The sequence below is a fragment of the Thamnophis elegans genome, chromosome 6 (assembly GCF_009769535.1).
Source record: "Thamnophis elegans isolate rThaEle1 chromosome 6, rThaEle1.pri, whole genome shotgun sequence".
In the NCBI taxonomy this organism is placed as follows: domain Eukaryota; kingdom Metazoa; phylum Chordata; class Lepidosauria; order Squamata; family Colubridae; genus Thamnophis; species Thamnophis elegans.
Genome location: NC_045546.1, coordinates 46,615,831 through 46,622,495, shown reverse-complemented (window position 1 = coordinate 46,622,495; position 6,665 = coordinate 46,615,831).

Here is a 6,665-nt window from a genome sequence, read left to right as displayed (position 1 = left end):
ATGTTTTGGTAAACTGCTTTTAGTTTTGAGATAAAGCCATAAGAAGGAAAACCTTTCCCTGAGTAGACTGTATAATCTCCCTCATGCTATAAAGATAACAATGCATGAAATGAGAATGAGCATTTAGGAGTGGAAACTGATATGCCCACAATGTGACGGCAGGAGCATGTGGGTATGGAAATAATAAGAAAATATATCTTCATTAAAGCCACAACTCTAACTATAAAGAAAGCTCACAGATTTGTTTGTTTACTTGTTTGATTATGATACTTGCATAAATCCCATCAACAAATCCTTTAGATCGGGGGGCGGGGGGATTCACAGACGTTTACCACCAGTTCGCAAATGTGAGTACCTGTGCATGCATGCTTGCATTGTGCACGCGCACACCTTCCACACATGTGCACGGTCTTCTACATGGTCTTCTATACCTCATGTTGTCAGCATTCCAAATAGCATCCAAAATTAAATCAGAGTTCAAGGCAGAGTCCTTTCTTGCCAGTCTCTTAGTCGTCCAGCTGTTACTCCTGAACTCCCAAACTAACTCCTTCATGGGACGACCAGCCTGTCACAATCCCTGGATCTGCTCTTCTGCTTCCACGTGTTGGGCCACATCACTAAATCGGGCGCGCATCAGTTGGATGAACCCGGTTGCATCTTCTAGCTCAGGAGCCACCTCCTCACGGAGTTCCGCTATCCAATGTACAGCTTCCCCTTCATTCATCCCCTCAGCTATTTCTTAAATCAACTCTCTGTTGGAAGGGTATTGTGCTCCAACCTGATCAATGTATGCCCAGACTTGATTCAGGAAGTAAGCTAGCTTCTCTGGGGTCCCATCAAACATTGCCCGAAACCGTGGGGATGTGGGAGATGGCGGGGCTTGTGGCCAGCTGCTTGGGGTGGTAGGCTGCACCCAGTAGCAGAGGTTGGGCAAAAGCAAGTTAAGGCATTGCTGGGGGGGATGGAACTGGTGGTGCCCCCAGTCCCTGGTTCTGCCCAGGGCCAGTTATCTGAAATGGTGTCATCATCTGAGGAGGGGCAGGTGCCTATTGGTATTGGGCCCATCCATGACCCAGGAAGAAAGCCCACCCCAGTGGTGCTTCATTCACAGGTTGCAGCCCGAACATTGGTGGCTGTCTATGAGGAGATGTGCCCCTGTCTATGAGGAGATGTGCTGGATGAATTGAATTCCCCAATTCAGTGGAGAGCCTGTCTGCGACCGGGAGGGAGGGGCGCTGATGTTGGATTTACTCCAGGGGCAAGGGACTGGTTCGACTCACTAGTTGCTGTGTGGAAGCAGCTAAGATCTCTACTCCAGTGCATTGCAGATTCTCTACTAGGGAAGGAGAATGTAGACTGGGCCAGGGTCCACTTACTTGTCCTGAACTAAGGAGGAGGTTGGTTTCACTCACAAATTGGTCTTGGAGGCCGGTCAGAGAATGACTGCGTTCACCTTGCAAGAAAACCCCGTGCAGCAGTTTCTATCTGCCGCGCAGAGATTTCTGTAAAGGAAATGTTTTGCAGGCGGCTACAACTGGATCCGGCAGTGCTGTTGCCTGTTGGAGGAGGAGGAGGGGAACCAGCCTGCCACCACCGGCCACCGCCAGCCCCGCCGCTCTTCCTGCCCCCTTCCCAGCCCCACAGTCCAGCGGTTGCAGCAGAAACAGCCCCGGGTCTCCGCTGCCGCTCCCCGCATTTTCTGGACGGGGATCCCTTGGAGAGGGGATTCCTTCCTGCGAGACCCCGTCCAGAAAATGCGGGGAGCGGCAGCGGAGACCCGGGGCTGTTTCTGCTGTGACCGCTGGACTGTGGGGCTGAGAAGGGGGCGGGAAGAGCGGCGGGGCTGGCGGTGGCCCGCGGTGGCAGGCTGGTTTGCCTCCTCCTCCTCCAACAGCACTGCCGGATTTCCGCCCAACGCTGCGGGGGCGCCAGCGGGAGCTTTGGCGGCTTCACCTCAGCTGCAGCGCTGGGCAGCAAATGTGTTGGTGCTGTTGGAGGAGGAGGAGGAAGAAGAGGAGGAGGAGGAGGAGGAGGAGGCAGCAATAGCACCTGAGGACAGGACAAGAAGCAATGGAAACTTGTCAGAAGGAGACTCAAGCTGGAAATAAGGAGAAATCTGACAGTAAGAACAATTAAAATCAATGGAATCTTAATTCATTTGCTACAGGTTTTCAAAAGACTGGACGGCCATTTGTCTCAGATGATATAAAGACTCCTGCCTTGGACAAGGGGCTGGACTAGAAGACCTCAAGTATCCCTTCTAATTCTATGATTTTAAAAACCACAAGCTTTTTACAGCTCCCTTGCAACTTTACCAAATTTAATTCAGCCATTTCCTTTTGTTATTAAATGGGTATTGCTAGTTCAATGCACATGCGCTCCACTTTTAAGATGCTGAAAAAATCCCCATGACCTGCAACAAAATTCATTCTTCCACTCTTATCTTGCCCTAACTTCTGATAGGTTCCTGAAATATAGATCTATAAAATTTAGTGAAAATATTTCTATCTATTTTAATACAGACTCGTAAAACAGATTGGGACAAATGACATTAGTGCTCTGGGATAATAGCAGGTTTACTCTATTTGGATTTTCAGATAAAAGGTATCTTTTGGGCTAAGTTCTAACAATGTAGTTCTCTAATGTAACTATGAAACAGTCCAAATATATAATTCCCCTCAGGGAGGAATTCTGGGAGTTGAAGTCCACAAGTCTTAAAGCTGTCACATTTGAAGACCCCTGGGGTTTTTTTTCCCTATAGGGTTAGGGGTGCAAGGGTCTTGTAACAACAGCTTTAAGACTTGTGTGCTTCAAATGCCAGACTTTCTGAGCCAACATTTTGGTTGCTAAGCAGGAGCGTTGTTAAGTGATACTGATATTATATAACACTTTTAATTAAGCGGGTACCTTGAATAAACATAACTTTGAGTTTCAAATAATACTGATTTTGTTGTTGTCTTAGGTGACATCTGTGAAAAAAATTCAGGTACTCAGGCATGAAAATATGCCGCTCAAACACTATACTTTTCTGCTCACACTGAAAAAAAATTAGAGGGAACATTGCTAGCCGGTGTCTGCTCTGATCTCCTCCAGTTGTGTGTTGGAGCTTCCCTAGCACCCCCATTTCTTCATTAGAAATTTCTTAAAGGTAATAAATCCCGAGGCTTCTCTTGCAGAGCTAGTTCCGTCTGTGAGGGCTGCCCAGGGGTCGGTTCCTTTCGCCTTGCCCCCAGCTGCCGCTCCCTTTCTGTAGCTTCTGCAGCCTCGACTACAGCGCTAGAAGGCACATAAATGGTCTCGACAAATGTAGGCGATCCGTCATCTGTGGCCTTCTCTGCTGCTTTCTTTTCTTCCTCCATCTTCACTGAAATTTTGTACTGCCCAGGGTTAAGTCAGAACTGGGATTCAGTATCCCTAACAGCTTCCCAAGCCTGGGGTAGCTGATGAAGTATTTTAAGGGAGATTCAGGTTAATGTCAGCATTCCAAATAGCATCCAAAATTAAATCAGAGTTCAAGGCAAAGTATTGCTCAAAGTTCCAATTTATTAAGAGAGCCATGTTGGCACATCTGGGAAAACCCAAATCTGAGCTTCCTGGTTTCTCCCTACCCATTTGACAGTTTATGATCTTGCCCCCTCACCCACAAGTCCATTACATGGTCCAATCTTCCACTGCCATGCTGGCAGTTCCACCTATCCAGTTCTGGTCATGTGCAGAGGTGTAGAGACAAAGGATGACCTTGGATTCTAGAAAGGAATATTATTTTGTCTACATAGCACTTTACTCCGTACCATCCCCCTCCCATTTTCCCATAATAGGCACAGCATAGTAGAATAATAGAAAGTGTGGCAGGCCAAAGATCCAAAAAGAAATATGGCTGCAGGCCTGACACATGCATGCCTTCCGTGCATGCATGCGGCCTTCTGCGCATGCATTTTGCTCACGTGTTGTATTAAAATAAGGCTACATAGGATGCCATGGAGCTGAGACGAAGCGGCTGAATAATACTACCTCTGCTTTAGATGGTTGACAAACATTAAAAATCAAATCCAATAATATATATATATATATATATATATATATATATATATATATATATATATATATATATATATATATATATATATATATATATATATATCTTGAAATAGATCTATACTAGTCTCCCTTTATTTATTTATCAGCATAAATATAACAAATGTAACAAAAAGGCAACAGTAAAAAATATTGGGTTTCTGTCTGGATGGTCTCTTGTGACGAGCCGAAGACAGAGAGTGGAAGTGTGACCTTCCTCCCATAATTGGGGCTTACCAGGGGTTGTAACACTAATATATACCTTCTTCCCTGGCTTCAGCTGATAAGGAGGAGACCTGTGGCTTGATGGCTAAGACGTTTGCCTAAGATGCAATACAGCACAGGTTCGAATCCCAGTAAGGGTGTGGCTAGCTGATGAGAGCTAAATAGCTTGAAATAGATCTATACTAGTCTCCCTTTATTTATTTATCAGCATAAATATAACATATATATATATATATATATATATATATATATATACATACATACATACATACATACATACATACATACATACATACATATACATATATATATATATTTAAAGTCACAACCCCTGGTATGCCCAAATATGGGAGGAAGATCACACTTCCATTCTCTGTCCTTCGGCTCGTCACAAGGGACCGAAGGACAGAGAATGGAAGTGTGATCTTCCTCCCATATTTGGGCATACCAGGGAGCCGAGGTGGCACAGTGGTTAAATGCAGCACTGCAGGCTACTTCAGATCTGCAGTTCGGCTGTTCAAATCTCACCGGCTCAGGGTTGACTCAGCCTTCCATCTTTCCGAGGTGGGTAAAATGAGGACCCCAAATTGTTGGGGGCAATATGCTGACTCTGTAAACCGCTTAGAGAGGGCTGAAAGCCCTATGAAGCGGTATATAAGTTTAACTGCTATACCAGGGGTTGTGACTTTAAATATATACATTTCACCCTGGCCTGGCTGATAAGGAGTCGAGCTCTGTAGCTCAATGGTTAACACATCTGCCTAAGAGGCAATAGAGCACAGGTTCGATTCCCAGCAAGATTATGGCTAGCTGATGAGAGCTAAATAGCTTGAAATAGATCTATACTAGTCTCCCTTTATTTATTTATCAGCATAAATATAACAAATGTAACAAAAAAAAGGCAACAGTAAAAAATATTGGGTTTCTGTCTGGATGGTCTCTTGTGACGAGCCGAAGACAGAGAGTGGAAGTGTGACCTTCCTCCCATATTTGGGCATACCAGGGGTTGTGACTTTAAATATATACCTCTCACCCTGGCTGGCTGATAAGGAGTCGAGCCTTGTAGCTCAATGGTTAACACATCTGCCTGCGAGGCAATAGAGCACAGGTTCGATTCCCAACATAGGGTATGGCTAGCTGATGAGAGCTAAATAGCTTGAAATAGATCTATACTAGTCTCCCTTTATTTATTTATCAGCATAAATATAACAAATGTAACAAAAAAAGGCAACAGTAAAAAATATTGGGTTTCTGTCTGGATGGTCTCTTGTGACGAGCCGAAGACAGAGAGTGGAAGTGTGACCTTCCTCCCATATTTGGGCATACCAGGGGTTGTGACTTTAAATATATATATATATATATATATATATATATATATATATATATATATATGTGTGTGTGTGTGTGTGTGTGTGTGTGTGTGTGTGTGTGTGTGTGTGTGTGTGTGTGTATTCTTTTATAAACATACAAACATATTTAATATTCTTGCCTCATATTTTCTACAGAAGAACAGTGGGGTGGCTTGGGCTGGGATTGATTGTCCCAAAATCATCCAACCATCTTTCACAACCTCATGATTATTAGGCTAGCACAGATGGACAGACATTCATTTGTATACCCAATGGGTTGTGCTTTGTTATTTTTCATACATTGCTAGAGTGATTGGAATTGATATAGATTGTAGTCATTGCAGTACAGGCAGTCCTTGACTTATGACCATAATTGGAATCAGAATTTCCATGGCTAAGCAAGGTATTTGTTAAGTGAGCTGTACCTGATTTTGCGACCTTTTTGCTATAGTTGTTAAGCAAATCATTGTAGTTGTTGAGTGACTCACACAGCCATTAAGCAAATCCAGCAACCCCACTCTGACTTTGCTTGTCAAAAGCCAACTGTCACAAATGGCAATGACATGACCCTAGGATGTTGCAAGTGTTGCAAATTCATGCTGGTTGCCAAGCACTGGAATTTTTATCATATGACCATGGAGATGCGGCAACAGCCATACGTGTGGGAAACAGTCATGGGTGGTTTTTTTAGCTTCTTTGCAACTTTGAATGGTCACTAAACAAATAGTTGTCAGGCAAGGACTAGCTGTAAGGTGCATTAATAAGCCACTCTTTATCAAACACAAGGAGGAATATATTAATATATTGCGTATATTAGTTAAGGAAGCTTTCAGGCTTCTTTAGACCATGCTAGACTATCAGACAACAGAAGCAAGCATTTAAGGACATAAAGCTCTGTTGGGTACATTTTTTGTAGAAAAGCAATAATGTAACGAAAGAATTCCAGCAATTCCTACATATCAAATTTCAAGGCTTACTTATAGAAAAACTTAAATCTTTGAACCTCTTGGTGATATT